This window comes from Rattus norvegicus, chromosome 5, assembly GCF_036323735.1.
Source record: "Rattus norvegicus strain BN/NHsdMcwi chromosome 5, GRCr8, whole genome shotgun sequence".
In the NCBI taxonomy this organism is placed as follows: Eukaryota; Metazoa; Chordata; class Mammalia; order Rodentia; family Muridae; genus Rattus; species Rattus norvegicus.
In genome coordinates this window covers 149,535,138-149,553,819 of record NC_086023.1, presented here as the reverse complement: position 1 = coordinate 149,553,819, position 18,682 = coordinate 149,535,138, and the positions used below count along the sequence as shown (strand labels likewise).

The window sequence follows — 18,682 nt, the reverse complement described above, 5'->3', positions numbered from 1 at the left end:
ATCAGATCCCATTACAGATGGTTGTGAGCCACCAGGTGGTTGCTGGGAATTGAACTCAGGACCTCTGGAAGGGCAGTCAGAGCTCTTAACCACTGAGCCATCTCTCCAGCCCACATTGTAGACTTCTTGTGGAAGATATTAGTGTCTCTCTTTCAAAGCTGTGCCCTTCTGTAGTAGTAACAATGACATTAATAACTGGTTGTCTTTCGTGTTCTCTGAACCATGTATGTTAAAGGCTTATATTTATCTTTTATAATCCTCATAATTTCAGAGGCAATCTTTTTTTATAACATATGAGTGTTTTGCTTGCATTTATGCCTGGTGCCCTCGGAATTGAGAAGAGGGAGTTGGCTTTTCTGCAACTGTAGTTACAGATGGCCGTGAGCCACCATTAGTTACTAGGAATTGAGCACAGGTCTGTTGCAAGAAGAAGAAATGCTCTTGACCACTGAACCATCTCTCCAGACCAATAAAAATAAATGTTAACAAAACCCCTCAGGTCCTAAACTTGCAAGACAGGCTTTCTGCAGACTATGCCATCTCTCTGTATGCACCTTCCTTTTAGGACAGAATCTTACTACACAGTTTGGGCTGCCCTCCAGATCTTCCTGCCTCAGTGTCCTGGGTGCAAAGAAATACATGTCTGTGCTTAGGGGGAGGAAGTGCAGGGCTTCAGAGTGTAGTTTAGACTGATGTTAGCTTCATGGCAATCCTCCTGCCTCAGCATCCACAGGTGCTGAGATTACAGGCCTGACACAGACACTATGCCTGGCTGAGGTTTTCCCTCCTTTTTCTTTGTTTGAGATTGAGACTCACTGTAGTCCTGTCTGGCCTGGGTAGACCAGGCTGGCTTTGAACTTGCAGTGATCCTTCTGACTCTGCCTCCTGAGTCCTGGGATTACTGGAGTATGAAACTCCATCTGGCCACACTTTTCTCTTAAACAAACTGCCTACCCTACAGTCTGGACTTTGCCTAACTAGTCATCCTCCCAGCCCAGCTCATCCCGCCTCTTCCTATCTCTCTAGTGTCGTGATGCTGGATGAAGCTCAAACTTAAAGCCTCTTCTTGCTACCTATGTATTTGCTGTCATTGAGTTAAATCCACTAAGGGCACTTAGGGAGGAGCTAAGGAACAGGATAATAACCGTATTTGGTGACTTTTAGCAAGTTGTGTGATCTGGCTGTGCAATCCAGGATACTCATGCCTGAAACTCCCTTCCCATAGCCCCTATCCCCAAACTACAGGGAGGAGAGGCTGGTCCAGTTAATCCCTGGATGCCAAGAAAGCTTAACTCCATGTTTCGGCCTACTCAACTCTCTAACACTAGGTGGCGCCAAACACCGTCTTTTCTTCTCCCTGGCTTTTGAAGCGTGGTAACTCTCTCAGCTTTCCCAAGCATGATCAAATCTTTCCTGCTCTCCCAGCAAATGAAGGTGGTGTCTTCAAGTCCTGCTCAAGCTGCTTAGGGACTGTGTTCATGAACAGGTCTCTGAGCTCCGTTTTCTTCATCTATAAAGCAAGGGAGTAGGGAATGAGGCACTAGGCATCTCCCAACACCCAGGACTCTTGTCAGCAGGAAGTGGCATCTTCCTCTGGCAGATTCTCCCTGCGGGATTGGCAGCAGCCTTACATTGCAACAAAACCAGAGGAACTTGTGGGCAGCGGGGCCTTTCAGAACTCTTCAGCGTTTGCTGGTAGGGTTACAGGTACACTAAACACAATTTGTCTGGGGGTCCCACCCTCCTACCTCCCACCCCCTACCCCGGTCCCCATTGAAACCCCCCTAGCCTGGGGCAAAGGACACTTACATATGTCACCTGCTCAATCTGGAGATTTGTCCCATGTCCCCAGTGTGCCCTTCTGAGATAGTTGATAGTTGAGTCCTCACCCCACCACCAAGTCTCCCTGCGCTAATGGCTGCCAGACACCCATAAGAATGGTCCCAGTCCCCAACCATCCCCAAATCTGTCATTCTGTGCCTGGCGTCTAATACATTGCTCTCCTGGCTCACTCTGCCAGCCCGTGTGTCTTGTTCCCGGAACACGTATTTTTACTATTTTCCTATCGTAGAGTCTTTATGCAGGCCGCTCCTTCACGTGGGATGTACTCTCCCATCCCTACGTAGTAAATTCATCCTACAAAATCTAGCTGGAAGGTTACCTCCTCCAGAAAACATTCTTCACGCTGCAGACGGAGCCACATTGCCTTCCCAGCTCTGAGTACACATTAGTTCAGGGCTGTCCTCATAGGAGCCATGAATCACAGCAAGGGCGTGCTTCCCCCTCCTCCCCTCCCTGCAGAGAGGAACGTACAAATGCTTTCTCTTCCAGTGGCTCCAGTGGGAAAGAGAGACAGGGGTGAGAGCCATTACATCATCTGACTGATGAAGAAACAGGCTGAGATTCCTGAGAGAGGCAGAGGCAGGATTCAAACTGCAGCTGGTTAGAGCTGCCTGGCTGCCTCAGGCCTTCGGTTCCTCTTTCCCACCATGCCTTGGGCCTGGCTGAGTTCCTCTTTCTACCTCTGGACTTAGGGTGTTTATTGGTCAATATTTCTGTTTGTTGAACTAGAAGGTTTTAGTGGTTCTTGGAGACAGAGTTTTACAGAGGCTTCTCAGTTTCATCTTGAATTCAATGTGTAGCTGAGAATGGCCTTGAGCTCCTGACCCTTCTGCCTCCAGCTAGCATTTATAGGTGTATGCCACTACATCTGGCAGGTTTTTAATATAAAGATTTTTTTTTTACCCTCAACCCCTGTGTGTAGGTCAGAGGTCAGCTTGTGGGGGTTGGTTCTCTCCACCCCCTGGTCCTGGGGATCTACTCAGGCTTGACAGCTGAAGCCTTTACCCAATAAGCTATCTTGCCAGCCCACTTGGAAGCTTGTAAATTTTGTTTATTTATCTAGGTTGTGTTTTATTTTTTTTAATTTGTTTGTTATGAGACAGGGTAGCGGAGGCTATGAAAGTTCTCTTAAGCAATTTTCTTGCCTCAGCCTCCTAAGATATTATGACTAAAGACCCAGGGGCACTGAGCATGCTCCCCTCCCCACCAATTCCTCCCACCCACCCCCCATCCCCCCCTCCACCCCCGAGGAATTAACTTTTTGTTTGTTTGCTTTGTTTTTGAGACAGGATTTCAGGATTTCATGTGCCCTGCTGGCCTTGGACAGATTCTCCTGCTTCAACCCAAGAACTGGTATTGTAGATATGCTACCATGCCTTTGTGTGTGTGTGTGTATGTGTGTGTGTGTGTGTGTGTGTGTGTATGTGTGTGTGTGTGGTGGGGGGCGTTAACTTCGAAAAAGGTCCTAAACAAAGTTCTGTTGAAGAAACAGATGTTCTCACATATGTACACCCACATGTCTGTCTGTCTCTCTCATACACACACACACACACACACACACACACACACACACACACACACATTTCTACACTTCTATTCCCTGGGAACTTTATCACTCAGCTCATGCCCACTTGAAGCTGAGGACAGCACCCAGGCTCTAACAAGATAAGGAGGCTCAGGCATTCTCAGAAGGGGAGAGCGGCTGACACAAACAGGTCCCTTCCCCCCCCCCCCCAGCTTATCAGTTGCCCACAGGCCCCAGCAAACTGAGCCTTCAGCCTCCAGAAGAAAGCTGTGCCCTGCCTGCCACCTTCGAAGTTATTTCAGAACTGCGTGGCTGTCACGTCAGCTCTCGGCGTGTCAAACACATTTCTGACTGGAAGAATTCAATGATAGAAAATGAGCAGATTGAATGCAAAATACTAGTGGCAAGGAAATGTTAACTGTCCCTTCAGGACGTCAGTCACCTCTCCCAGGGAGCCTCTCAGGTAGGGCCCACGGGGAGGCGCTAAGAATTCCCTGTCAGAGGCGGTTCAGTAACGTGGATCCCCACAGGGTTCCCTGAGAAGGCATTGGATGTCCATACGGTGCCTCAACAGGAAACACACAGGTTCCTCTGCACAGAGGTTCCAGGGGTCGGACAAAAGTCTCTAGGTGCAGATAGTTCAGAACCAGGCAATGTGATTCTGGGACACAAATAGTCATCCTCCGCATGTAAAGTCACACCCACCCTCCCCAGCCCAACCCCCAGCCCCAGTACCCTGACAGCCCACACAGAGCTTCACAAACACTTTCTCAGATGTATTCTCAAGTACAAGCTCACACATAGGCGTACAGGCTAATCAGGCAGGGCCAGGCAGCTGGCACTGCTGAGTCACCCACTCGCAGCAAAACCAAACGGAGCTGGAGCCTCGCGCCCGAGCGGAGAGGTGGGGCCTCTTCAGCCCTTTAGAACGACTCTGTCCATCCCAGGGCTGGTGTTTTCCTCTTGGCAGACCTTAGACTGAGTCTGGGGAAAGGAGGCAGCTGGCAGGGGGAGCCCTTGTTTACCGAGGCCAAATTAAAGAGTTCAGAGTCTCCTCTCTCTGCGGCACGCGTGAATGGGTACACATGAGAGCAATTAAAAAATAATACCGGATCCGTGATTGAATATTTGTGTTTGCAGCTTTTCGCTCTCAGTTAATCAGCACAGTAATTCTACATCGGGTTGGCGCAACGTCGTATTTTACCTCTCGCCCCCCACCAGGGGAACAAGCTTACCTGCAGACTCAAATCTGAGATAATTTAAGCAGTCTACATCTGCGTTTTTAGCTTTGACTAATGCCAACACTGCCTTGGGTAGTCAGGAGAGAGGGGTTTTGGTCTGCTCGGGAGCCTGGGGCTACGTCCCAGGTTTTCATACTGTGTTCATATAACTAGTCCTAAAACATCCAGATTTCTGGTTAAAGGAGTCAAAAGGTTTCTCCGGTGCCAAGTGACTCCCCCCTCCCCCCTCCATGACAAACATTCAGGTCACCAAAACTCAGGAAGTTATTTGCCCTCAGTGATCCTCAGTTTCCCCATTTGTCCAAACGAGAGACTCACTCTCCAGGGCTCCCTGGCATAGTGAACATTCCATGATTTTACGATTTGACTCTCTGATTCTTCTGCATAAAAGGGGGATTATGTTTGCCCTCTGTAGGTGGGAATCCTAAGGCAGATTTGGCCTTAATCTCATGAAGAGCTTTTGAAATTGTGGGGTAGTTTAGTTAGGATGAGTTCATGCTGGGAGTCAGCCAGCTTCCTGACCTTGGCAGGTCTGGAATGAGAGGAAGAAGAGGGGTCTTAGGCCAGTGATTACATATACCTCTTCCAGGGTTGATGGGGACAGATCATTAAGAGAGAGGAAGCCACTGAGAAGAGGAACAAAGCAGGCACAAGAGAAACCAGGAACTCCAGTTAATGGACACATTTTGGGGTCCCAGACTTGCGGTTGGTATTTAACAAATGTCACTTATCCTCAGGAAAACATCAGAGGGTTTCTAGTTGAGGAAATTCAGAGAAGTGGATTGTTCAAGGTCACACAGAATGAATTAGCTAAACAGGTGATTCAGGTAACTCTACGCTGTCAAGGTCACTTTCCTAACTCCCCTAGAACAACCCCCATCCCATCCTAATGCCTTAGGGTCAGCACCACGTGGCAAATTGCTTTATACTTTTGCAACATGACGTCAGCGACCATACCAGCCAATCCAGGAACTCCATGTTTCCCCTCCCCTGACCGCTCCGACTCTATCAGGAGCTGTTCTAGGCTGGGCGTCCCGGCCTGGCCGCACCTGCAGCCCCCGCCCCTTCCCGGTTGCGACAGTCGGGCTGCTGTGCCCGGTCCTGCCGCCCCAAAGATTGGCAGTTGTCTGCACCAATTAGAGGACCTCCGGAGGGGAGGGCGGGGCCTCGCATCAGAGTTGCCCTGTCAGTGCAGGTGGAGGCCCCCGGCGGGGCAAAGTGGCAGGAACCTCTTAAAGGGAGAGAGCCTCGGAGAGCGAGGACGCGGCCCGGCCCGGCCTGGCCAGGTCCCTGCCAGGTCCCTGTCCTGTGCAGCCCAGGTGAGCCTGGACCGCCTTAGGGGGTGGGCCCCTGTGCCTGGGAAGGACAAGGTGCAAGACCCAGAAGCCCGCTCCCAAGGACCCGGACTGTCCCGGGAGCTGCGAGCCGAGGGTCACGGGATCCCCGGCGGGGGTGCTGGAGGTTCTGGAGCTGATGCTCCAAACTTGAGGTCCCCAGGGGTTCTGGAGTCTCAAAGTCGAGGGTGTGCGGAGCTCGGGAGACGGCATGCAGTAGCTCGCTCCGGACCTGGAGTCCTGTCGCGGGTGTTCGTCCGCAGTAGGTCTCTGTGCCCGGGCGCAGCCCCACCCTGTGAGCCCGCGTGCTCCTGGGCACCCAGAGGGCGGTGGGAGGGGGACCCCGGGAGCCCTGCTCGGGTCCTTACGTAACTGACTCTGAGTTTCCGGACCCCGGACCCGCGAGCTACGGCCCTGGCTCTGCCGGTCAGGATGGCCCTTGAGTCACCGCCCGGACGCACGCCCTCGCGTCCAGGCTGGGACTTCCTCTGCCTCAGATCTTCTGGGTCTGCTCGGGGTCAGGCTCCTACTCCGTCGTCTCTGAGTTCCCTGTCTCACATATTTTCCTGTCTGCCCTCTGTGTTTGTAAAGAGTTGTCTTGGTCTTCAAGCCGCACTTTCCTGGGGGCCCCACCTCTTTGGGGGAGGACCGGACCTCTGCAGCCTTGCAGACTGGAGGCGGAGACTTAGATCCCAGGCCGAATCTGCCCTGAAAGGACAGGGGAGCACTCTCTCTCAGGGGTTGTGTACAGTTATTCCAGGGCCCTCGGGTTCCCCTGGGAGACAATGACTGCATTTAACCTATCTCTTAAATTCCTGCAACAGGGAGAAGGTATTCCCTTCTCTTCCTCGGGAGCCTTCTCCTAAACGTAGAGGCTCTAGGAGAATGGCTGGTTTCGAGTGGGCTTTAAGGCAGTTGGGAGTTCCAGGGAGAGTCGCTTGGTGCCGAGACCGGGTTGGGTCCTCAGCTACTGAATGGGCTAGGGAGAGGCCAGAGCAATGTCGCAGAGCCTCCCCTCCCCCACACTTTAGTAAGCTCTTGTCCACTTGTAGTCCTCACCCGGTCACAGACCTGGATGGAGGTCGACGCTGACAGGCGGCTGAGGTGAGGGAGGAAGGGAGGCCAGGGAGACTTGCTTGGGAATGGAGGAAGAAGAGAGATAGAAACACCTGCTGGGTGACTCCTTGCCTTCAAAGGTCCCCTAAGGCAGACACCTCAGAAATAACTTCCAGTGGCAGTCTGTGGTACCTGTTGGCTGCACAGAAACAAGGTGTTACAGCCGTTGTGGGGAGGGAATTACTAACTGTGGGAATGGGGAAGGGACACTGCAGAAGGAGATGCAGGGTCTGGGAAGAAAATAACCAGAGGCTGTAGGGAACGGAGAGGGAGGGGCAGTAACAGTACCACACAGATTTTTCACTCAGAAGAACTAGGTTTGAATCCTAGCCTAGCTGTTACTGTTTGACGTGACCTTACTTGACTCAGTCTTCTCTCCCAGCACTCCCCTGACCCCCAATAATCTAGACCTTATAGGCATTAGCAGAATCAAATGAAGCATTAAGTATGCAGTGGCCAGATTGGTAGCTGCTATGAGAATATGCCAGTGTTTTAAGAAGGGAATGGAGTGGGGGAACCCTGAGGGGAATCCCTGTGTATAGAGGAGATTCAGCTAAGGCTTGCCAGGTCCCAGCAGCATGGTGCTTGGGTGGACTGGCTGGATGTGTGGGTGGCACCCCACAGTCCCACTGTCTCTTGATCAACACATAGTCACACTGTCTAGACCAAACTGGCTTTCCTCTGTAGGCGCTGGGTGCCAATAGAAGCTCCCAGGACTCCCAGGTTGCCCCCCCCCCCCCATAGGCCAGTGGGGATAAGGCTCTGACTGAGCCAGCGCCCTCTCTGCAGAGTGGACCCTGGCCAGGAGCCTGGCTGGCTGCATCGAGCAGGAGTATCCCGGCTGGCTGGGAAGATGCTGACACAGGGGCAGGCCCAGCACTCTGTGAGCTGGAGCTAGGCCCAGCTGTTAGGACCTGGACACAGGGTGAGAGAGGGTGGGAGTCAGGAGGGAAGATACAAAGAGAGAGAGAGGCCTAGAGGGGACCCAGAAAACCTCACTTGGTTGTTTCTTAAGCCTCCTGAGCACCTACTGTGTGCCACACAGGTTTCCCAGGAACAGTACTGGAGAGGATACTCCCATAGGCCTCATGGCCCAGGTTGGGGTGGGTTTGTAGAGTGGGCTTATTTTTTTTTTAAGATTTATTTATTATATATAAGTACACTGTCGCTGTCTTCAGACACCCCAGAAGAGGGCATCAGATCCCATTACAGATGGTTGTGAGCCACCATGTGGTTGTTGGGATTGGAACTTAGGACCTCTGGACAGTGCTCTTAACCACTGAGCCATCTCTCCAGCCATAGAGTGGGTTTATAAGACAGGTAGGTCTTTGTGCACATCGTGTGTGTGTGTGTGTGTGTGTGTGTGTGTGTGTGTGTGTGTGTTCAGGATTTCCCTAGAGCCTAAGGTTTATCACAGGACAAGCTTCTATCTTTTCATAGTCTGTGGGCCAGGTACTTTTCCTCCTGGATTTCAGTTTCCCTCTCTAATATCAAGAGGGAAATCAGCCCTGAGTCTCTGTGTGTTCTAGCGCCCCTTGTCATTGTTTCCTGTATTGGTGACCTTTGACAGCAGAAACAGATCACACTTCATGACCTGGTTTAGAACAGACTCATACTGTACAAAGAGCTAGAATGGGCTTAGGTTGAAGTTGCCTGTCATGAGCCCACAGACTGTTTTTGGCTTTGTTCTCTAATTAGTTAGGGCCCTTGCCTATTTTCTTTCCTAAGTTTGTATGTGACACCAACTTGGTTAATCTTTAGCCCCTCATGAAGCATTGCCCTTGTTCTACAGGCAATCATGGGGGCAAACTGACTTAACCAAAGTCACACAGTTGTGACTTTGGGATTTGAACCTGCAGCCAACTCTGAAGCCTCATCTTCCCTAAGACACGAAGTCTTCATTTCCCAATACTCTACCTGTCTAGCTCATTCCCTAGTCCTAACCTGTAGAAATGTCCAGTGACTTCTGGATTGAGCTCTGAGTTCTGGGATGTTTAATCTGGGAAGCTGGAAACAGGCTGGAGAAAGAGAGAGAGGGGACACCTGGAACTGAGAGCCCACTGATGTTTATTCAGAGGCCCATACCTACTAAAGTGTCCAGGTTCAAGAGCTGGGCACTAAAAAGTAATGTTGAGTCCACTTTGGGCTTCGGTTTCCTCATCTATAAAAGGTGGATTTGAATGAATGCAGATGTCCCTGGATGTTTTAATGATTAGTGGCTGAGGTAAGCTATAGGGGGTCAAGGTGCCAGTGACTGAGCCAGGAGAGGTGGCTTTAGGAACAGCTTGCACCCTAAGCTGGCTGTTTGACTATTGAGTTAAAGGTGAAAGCATTCAAAGGCGTGTCAGGGCGGTGCAGCTAGAACCACAGAAACCAAGGGGAAGAAATGAAGGGAAATTTAGAGAACAGAATTCAAGCAGACATGAGCTTTGATCATGTCACTAGACTTGGAGACCCATATGATGCCACCCAGGACACAGAAAGGAGTCCCTTCACCCCCCCCCCTGCCCTTATTTATAAAATGGGAACAGTAACAATTTCACCATCACAGAGTTTGGGTAACTGTGACGAATAAACTAGAAATCTGTAAAATTGGGAGAATATGGTGGCTGGTTCAAAGCTGCAGCACTGGGTGTGTTTGTTGGGGGGCATTTGCCATAGCCCTGATGAGCCCCTGCACGGTGAGGATGTGCTGGAGGACACCCTAAGGTCACAGCAGTGCTTACAGACTCATCATAGTGACCAGGCGTTGTGCTGGGACTTCATTTTTCATTATCTCCCTCAGTCCCAACCGCAGCATTCTTGTCGAGAAGACGGTGATCTCAGCCATACCAGGTCCCTCCAAAGTCCCCATCCACAGCCCCCTGTAGTCACAGTAGCTACAAGTTATGAACAAATTATATGCTAACCATTGTTCAAAAAGTCTTACATGTGTGAACTCTTAGACTCCAACGTAGCCCTGAGGGGCGGAGGTGAATGCTGCCCTCCGTGTTACAGGTAAGTAAAGGAAATGCGGAGGGAGAGGCTAGGAGATTGCCTGAGCGGCACCAGTGGTAGAGCTGTAAGTGGAGGCAGGATTTGACCCCCAGGTACCTAAGGTCTCCTTGATGCATGCATCACAGAGGTAATTCAGTAAACTTACACCACCGCTCCATGCTGCACCAGAGGCTCACATGGGTAAGGTCCTGTGTGACTTCAGACGGCATCCTCAGTACCTGGCACCTGGTGCTGCTCACAGGAGAATGGGCCCAGGGCAGCCTGACGAACTCAGGGTGGATTTTCAGACGATAGCTCCCTACCTGGAATCTGGTCATCAGAGTGCCAGAGGCGCTCTGGGTGGGGGTGAGGGTAGAGGAGGGGACAGGTTCCCCACTGGCCCAGGTACAGCTGATCAGGACTCCAGAGTTTGAGAGCTGTGCCATGTCTCACTTCTGTTCTTTGCTTCCATGTGCTGCTGTGACGATGGCTGCGCTGTCTCTCCCTGCCTGGCTGTGCGACAACAACGTCTACTTGTGGGTGAGTACTGCTTTGACGTAACTGGCTGTACTCTGCCATTCTGAAGGGTGTATGTGCCTCTGAGGCCACTGGGAGGCACAAGGGGTCAGGGCATCTGGAGTTAAGAAGCTGAGTCCGTTCTTTCTTGATATTGGACATGATGGATACTGGTTTTGGGCTGAGCTGAGAAAGGCCCTGAGGTCTTTAGGACAGATGACTCCTTCTGCGGATACTTACAAATGGGTTGCTCTTTGTATCACACTTTCACTTCTGCAAAATGAGAATATTGATACCTTCCAGATGCATGAATTTGCTCCTCTACATAGGCCCCAGGGAGGGCAAGCGTTTTTGTTTAATCTGTTCCTGCTTATGTCTCTAAGCACCACGGATAGAATGGTATGTACTAGTAGTGCCCAGTGAACATTTCTGAATGAAGATGCTTGTTGAGGATCTGCAAGGTACCCAGCTATATGCTTTGTGTCCGACTAAATAAACAGTTAATGGATACAAAGTGTACACTATCATTGAGGTTCAGAAAACGTAAGACTGGACACAAAGTGTACACTATCTTTGAGGTTCAGAAAATAGAAGACCCTTATCTCACCATCCAGTTGTGAATTGTGGGTCCTGGGGCCTGAGTGGGGCCCGTCACGCAGATGGGGGAGCTAAGCATCTGGACCTTCTGGGAGAGCGTGGCAGAGCCTTTAGCTTAGCTCTGGTGGGGAACTTCCCAAAGGGCAGGCAGGAATGTTTGATGTGAAGCTGGGAGGGGTGAGGAGGGATCCCACAGGGTTCCAGATATAGTCACATTCCTAATGGTGTGGCCTTGGACAAGGGGTAAATTTCTCTGGATCTTGTGACCTTCCCTGTGACATCCACATCACAGGACCTTCCCCCAGCAGCTAGAAGCAGCCCAGCATGGGGCTGATGGGTAATCTTTGGCTTCCTCTAGCCCTAGGCTCCTTCCAGAAGAGGGTTCAGGGAAGCATTCATCTTCTTTGGCTCCTTCCTCCTAATTTTAACTCTTATTAGCTGGACTAGAATACAGAAGTCAGGAGCCCCTGAACACCCTACCTCTGGGATACAGACTGGGCTCTGCCTGGCGTGATTTGCTGTGTGACTTGACTCAGTCGCCCTTCTTGGTTGTCTGATGTGTGGAATAGGGTTAATAAAAGGCTCTTCTCTTGGAGAGTTAACGCAAACAGGTAAGTGAACAGTGTATTAGCCTCACTGGTCCTCAGCTTTAGCTGGGAGAAGGGGCCTGGAGAATTTTGTCCTCTTAGGTGTAGGTGACCTAAGAAGTTCGCGTCATACTTGCTACTGACAATTACTTTGTTTTCCACAGTCTGCTTATCTGCTGTTCTATTTTAATCATTTTGACTTATTGTATTATTATTATTATCAATTATTATTATTATAGATTTATTTATTTATTTTCTGTATGTGAGCATCCTGTAGTTGTCTTCTGAGGGCATCAGATCCCATTACAGATGGTTGTGAGCCACCATGTGGTTGTTGGGAATTGAACTCAGGACCTCTGGAAGAGCAGTCAGTGCTCTTAACCACTGAGCCCAACCCTAAATTATATTGCTATTATTATTTGTGTGTGTGTCAGAAAGATAGATAGATAGATAGATAGATAGATAGATAGATAGATAGATAGATATTGGATAGGTCGGATGCTTCTGTAACACTGCACACAAGGGAAGTTAGAGGACAAGTTTTGGGAGTTGGTTCCTTTCCCCGTGCATTGAACTCAGGTCTGTGTCAAGCCTTCCCCACTGAGCTGTCTCATCTCTTTCACTGGCCCTGTCTACTCTTCCAGACACATTATCTCTTGTCGTCCTCCCAGTGACCCTCTGAACAGTGACTCTGTTTTCCTACACAAAGTATTTGTTTTTTATTTTATATGTATGGGTGTTTTGCTTGCATGTATGTCTATGTACAACATGTGTGCCCGCTGCCCTCAGAAGCCAGAAGAAGGTGTCACACCCTCTGGAACTGGAGTTCCAGACTGTCGTTAGCCACCATGTGGGTGCTCTGAACCCTTGAGCCATCGTAAAACAGCAGGATAGTGTCAGTGTCTTCTCTGTCCGTCTTTGGTACCCAGCTCCAGGCTGCTGGGGGCGGCTGCTCTCAACTCTGGGAGGTGAGATTATAAAAACCAGGAAGCAGCTGGGCAGCAGGGTGGCTTGCAGGTCAGACAGACCTGGCAGTGACCCCTGCACTGTTTTCTTACTAGTCATGTGACCTTAGGCCAGATGACTTCCTTAACTGTAAGCGAGTACAATGAAAAAATCTCCTTCCCTCCTAGGGTTCTTGTGAGGATTAAATAACCGGACACACAACGAACACCCAATAAATGGTGGTGGTGGTTGTTATTACTCTAATTATGATTATGGGCATCCTTCTGGAATGCAACGACGTCCATCTTGGGACAGTGGAAATCAGGTCTGGGAGGGCACTGCGGGGAGCAGGTGAATAGCAAGTCTAGCTTGACAGGTTGCAAAGGAACTTGTAGGGTAAAGGGAGGGAGGTGGCTTTGTGGAAGTAAGAATGTGCCTCTGTTTCCTAGCCATCTGCTTTTCCTGGTGCCCATTCTGTGCCAGGCTCTATGCTGGCAGAGGGCTAGAGCTGACTCAATACAGACCCTTTCCTCTGCCGCTGGGAAAGCTCAGAGTCTAATTGGGCTGAAGGGCCCTGAAACCACCGAGTCCAACTCTGACTGAGACTGAGGCGCGAATAGGTGTTCTCAGGCAGAGACTGAGAGAAAGGCCATCCCTACTGGGAGGAACTGTACATTCTAAGATGTAGAGCCAGGGGCAGCACCTGGGGAAATGTGCCCTCAAAGACAGGCTCAGGAAAATTGGAGGGCCTGACTCTAGGGCAGCGGGGAGCCAGTGCATATTCCACAGGGAGAGCGGAAGCAGGGCCACCTGTTTCGGGGAGGAATGCTGAGAGTTTTGGCCGGGAACTATGCCATGGAGCAGTGGGAGACGTTAGGTCTGTGTCAGAGGCAGGGCCCCATAAGAGTGGACTGCAGTGGACAGGCGAGAGAGGACCCGGGTGAGAGTGAGGCCTTGGGGTCTGGGGGTGACTGGATCCAGTGGATACTTGGGCTGAGGGGTACACCTGAGCAGAGGAGATGGAGTAGCGTGGGGGAAGGAAGCCATTTATCTCCGTCTCACTAACTTCGCTCTTCAAATGCTGTGCCTGAGCTGGACATGGAGGCTCTTGGTTCATGGCCATTAGGATTCTTTCTGCTATCTTAAGGATTTCTTTGTGTGACTTTGGTGGGTCTATGGTGTTGGTACCCAGCAAGGCCTGTGTGGTTCAGAGAAACCCAGGGTTCTGGGCCTATGTCACCCCTCTCTTACCCTTCCTTTCCTTGAACACACAGATAGAAAAACCCATTTTTGCCTGTCTCTCAGATCCAGGGACAAAAGACAACTAGATGATACATGACTATGAAGCATGGGCTTGTTTAGATTCTAGGGGTGCAGGTGACCCCTATGTGTTCCTGTCTCTCAGGTGTACAGTGAGCCCAGAGCATCAGGGCAATTCCTAGGAGTCAGAGGGAGGGACAGAGAGCCAGATGAGTTCTCTTGGTCGCAGTGGAGGGAACAACCGTTCAGGCACTGGTCACAGCCTATGTAAGAAGTTTCAGTCTACAGTATAGTATGCTCAGGGTGGATAAACACGGGCGTGGCTGGACCAGAAAGGGAGGGGTAGAGATGGGAGGTGAAGCTGGACAGGGAGTGGGATCGCACTATGTGGCGATTGGACTGATTCCCCACACCTTCCTGAAACCCTGCACCTGTTTGCTGTGCTCCCTGAGATGGCCCTGGGCCTTTGGACACTGTCCCTTCATGTCTCTGCCTTTTCTCTTCTCATCCCCACCCAGGTAACCCTTTTAGAGGCCAACAATTTGGGCTCTCTGCCATCTCTGTCACTGACAAGTTATGTGGCCTTCAGGCACTATTGCTCTCTCTGGACCTGAGTTTCCACCTCAGGGGAATGGGGGCACACTGGCTTTCCTCAAAGGCATCAGTGACGTGGTCCCCCGAAACTGGCCCAGTGTCTACACTGGGCATCCGCACACAGGAGCGCTAATGAGATAATCATGAAACCTCTCCACCTCCTCGTCCCCGCCCAAGGTTCCCCTGCCTGTCCTGGCAGCCACACTGCTTACAAAGGAGAAAAAAGAGTAAGAAACAAGCTTAAGTCTCCAGGGGGTCCTGGCCCTCTGCTGAACTAGCTCGCCTCCTGCCCTTTGACACCCTTGGCCTCAGGCCCAAGGACTCTTAGTCCTGAGGCCTAGGCACCCTCTGTCCCCTACCCTAGATGACTCTCTCTGGTTGGAGGCCAAAGCCAACAGGGGTCCGGAAACAAGGACAAACATTTGGGAAAGTTGTAGCTTTTTTTTCCCCTGGAAATTGACGATCAGGCTCCCTTTCTTCTGGCATGGAGACAGGCGCTAGGCATGAAGGTCTATATCTCTGACGGCCAGGGCCAGGGCAGACCTGGATCCCTTCTGCATGCAGAAATGGGACCCTGAGATTGGAGTGGTAGTCATTGTCGCCAGAAGGATGTTTCTCTGGACTCCCTGCTCTGGCTCTTCAATGTGTGCGTGTGCTCTGGTGCTGGCTTCACGTTTGTGAGCCTCAGTTTCCCCTGCTGTGGATGGGGCAGGGATTGCTGTGAAGACGTTGATGGGGAAGAGGACGTTCCAGTAACTCCCCAAGCGTGGGCTGCTGTTGTCACTGCAACTGTAGTACAGGCTTCCCTTCAACTTACAGCAATCCTCCTGCCTCAGCCCCTTGAGCTCTAGGGGTTCACAAACTGCTACCTCTTAAATGTCTGCCCCATCTCACCTAGAGTTTAATATGGTTCCTTTCTTTCTTCTTGGATTTGGTGTGTGCATATTTGTGTGTGTGTGCGCACGTGCGTGCGTGCGTGCGTGCGTGCGTGCGTGTGTGTGTGTGTGTGTGTGTGTAGTTGTATAGTATATATGTAGTGGTATATGTGCATGTCTGTGTGTGTACTGAAGGCCAGAGAAAGACACTGGCTATCTCCTACCATTCTCCGTCTTATGCCTTTGAAACATGGTCTCTCTCTGGGTGTGACGCTCCCGTTGTTCATCTATGCTGGCAGCCAGCAAGCTTCAGTGATCTTCCCGTCTCTGCCCCATACCCTACCGTGCTGGAGTTAAAGCAGCACTCAGACCGCATCCACCTTCTGTGGGTGCTGGATATGAACTCAGATCCGCATGACTGAGCAGCAAATTCTCTTAGCCGCTGAGCCATCTCTCTCGTCCATCCTGCACTTTGGAATTTTGAAATAGGGTCTTGATCTGTATTCTAGGCTGGTTTGGCTCTCTCTACATGACCCATGCTACCCTTCCACTCACATCCTTCCGCCTCAACCTCCTGAGTGCCGAGATTACAGGTGCGTGCCACCCGCCTGTCTGATAGGTTTCTCGTTGGAGAAATTGAACCTGATAGACCAGTTTGGAAGCCAGAGGCTCAGCATCCCAGTGTTAGCCTCACCTAAGATCGTTTCTCTTCTGCAGAGTCCTCTGATTAGATGCCACTGTGCGCGCTCTTTGGAAAGGCAGATAGCTCAGAGGGCTACCCTACCCAGGTCTAGGCCAAAGGGACAGAGATGGCCTGTGAGTTCCTTGGGACTTGATAAGGATGACGAAGACTTCTGCAGAGGCCAGAAAGGCTTCAAAGAGAAAACCTGGCCAACGACCCAGACTGTGGCAGGGTAGAAGTAGCACCAGCTTCTCCAGGTCTCCCTCCGCCAGGCTTTAGGGGTCACCATCTTCGTTGCCTCTGTGTGGATTTATGAAAGTAGGGTTTGCAGCAGTCACGGGTTTCCTATTTCATGACAGGTTTAAAGGCGGAGTCCTAAGGCTGGGAGGCATAGCTTAGTTGGCAGGGAACTTGCATGGCAAGCCTGAGCCTTGGGTTGGATTTCCAGCATCTCCAACATCACATGACCCCAGCACGGCCCAATGGCACACACCTGTAATCCCAGAACTCAGGAGGTGGAGGCAGGAGGATCAGAAGTTTAAGGCTAACTTTAGCTATTTAGTGAGTTTGATGCCATCCTGGGCTACAAGAGACCCTGTTTAAGTCATAGTCTCAGGGCTGGAGAGATGGCTCGGTGGATAAGAGCTCTTGTTGCTCTTGCAGAGGACCTGGGCTCAAGACTCGCAGAACCCACGTGGTGGTTCACAACCTCTGTAACTCCAGTTCCAGGGGATCTGATGCCCCCTTCTGACCTCTGTGGGCACAAAGCACCCATGTGGTGCACATCCACTCAAGCAAAACACTTAACACATAGAGTAAAAATAAATATAATAATAATAATGATAATAACAACAACAGCAATAATAACAACAATAATCTGAGCCCCAGCCATGGCTTGACCTCAGTAAGCTCCAGCATATCCTGTTATCAAAGGGGAAGCAGATTAGTGCCTTTCCACAAATGACTTGGGCACCACTTTGTATAATCCGTGTGAAGTGATTAATCCAGAGCTGACACAGTGGGGTGATTACTGTGGCTCCTCTATGGCCAGTCGATATTAGGAGAAGAAAAGGTGAGTCAGAAAACAGTTCATTGAGTTCAGGGAGTGACCTCTTGATGGCGAATGCCCACTCATTTACCCAAGTCACATTTAGGATTTCCCAATTTCCCGAGACAAGGCAAGGACAAGGATGTTACCTCATGCTCATAAACTTAAGGGGGGTCTAAGCACACACTGGTGATTAGTCTGCGCCTGCCTTCTTCCCCTGACTCTGTAATGACTGGCTTATCCTCTCAGGCAGACTTCCACCCTGGGGCTTTTTGCACTGGATGGTGGGGGAACATCCAGCCTTCTATAAATACCTTTTGTCTTATTATTGTTTCATCGTAAAACTTTTGTTTCAACATCTCCTTCTTAGTGAGGCTTGTTCTGATTATCTTATTTAAAATTGGAACAGTGGGCAGGAGAGACCGCCCAGCTGTAAGAGTGTAGTGCTCTGGCAGAGGACCCAAGTCCAGTTCCCAGCACTCACATAGGGTGGCTCAGCCTTAAGTCCAGCTCCAGGGATCTACTGACCTCTGGGCACTGCACTCACATGCACAGACCCCCCCCCGCCCCCCAACCATCAGTTTTAATTTAAACACAGTTTTTGAGACAGGGTCTTTCTATGTCGCCTTGGATGTCCTGAAACTTACTCTATAGACCAGGCTGGCCTCAAACTCAGAGATCCTCCTGCCCCCCCCCCCCCAAGCTCTGGGATTAAAGGTATGAGCCAGCAGGCCCAGCTAACACTTCACCTCCTTCCTCTTCTGCTTTTCTCTGTGTCACTTATCACTCCAATGTAGCATCTTTAATGGGTTACTTATTGCCTGCTTTCCCTCACTGATGCTGGTGGGTTTTGCCAATAAGTGTCTGCGTGCATTGATGAGTGAATGAAGCTGTGTGGACGCCACATGTGCTGGGTGTGTGGTAGATTCACAGTTAAAGACCCGAGAAAGTGGGTGCTCACTCCCCTGTCTACTTGCCAGATAATACTTTGGCTGGGTCAACTCTGAGGCCCCTTTGCTCCTGGTATTTTCTGCTAGGGCATCAGTTTCAGTAGCAATGCCTCAGTCTTTTGTTCCTAAATCTGAGCTATGCAGAATTCCTAGTTGGGGCTGTTTGGCTGTTGGGCCCACAATGGCTATTATGTCATTATTGGTAATTAGCACGTAGGCCCACACTGATGGGGATTTTTGTTTTTTTCAGCAGAAATCACATCAAACAGCTGTGCAAGTGAGTGGCTACCCGGCTCCCAGCCTGAGCCAACAACTTAGGGAGACCAAGACCGAGGTTTCCAAAACTAGAGACTGGCAGGTTCAGCCACTGTCTCCCTGGACAGTATCCTGCACCATCTCTCCCCAGTCCTCTGATTTTTAGGCCTAGCCTGGTGTACTAGGGGCTCTCCCACTCCCAGGAGATTCGCTGTGGGGCTTCTGAATGTCCATGTTCAGATGCTCACGATTCAGCAAGTTTGAGTGGAGAAAATAAGACTGGGTTTAAAAGCAGGAACGTGGGGCTAGGTGTGTAGCCTGGTTGGTGGTGGAGGAGCT

At 50.6% G+C, this 18,682-nt stretch overlaps 1 protein-coding gene across 26 annotated transcripts in view; it reads left to right on the top strand.

Moving 5' to 3' along the window:
* The first annotated feature begins 5,641 nt into the window (after positions 1-5,641).
* Epb41 (erythrocyte membrane protein band 4.1) overlaps positions 5,642-18,682 on the top strand; it is a 154,099-nt gene continuing 141,058 nt past the window's right edge. For 3 of the 26 annotated variants that reach the window (XM_063287573.1, XM_063287566.1, XM_063287560.1), the window contains exon 1: positions 5,748-5,927. The gene's annotated coding sequence lies outside the window, so the exon portion shown is untranslated. Of the gene's footprint in view, positions 5,928-18,682 lie in introns of all 26 variants that reach the window. The other 23 variants (XM_063287570.1, XM_063287572.1, XM_063287557.1 and 20 more) reach the window with 15 other exon arrangements.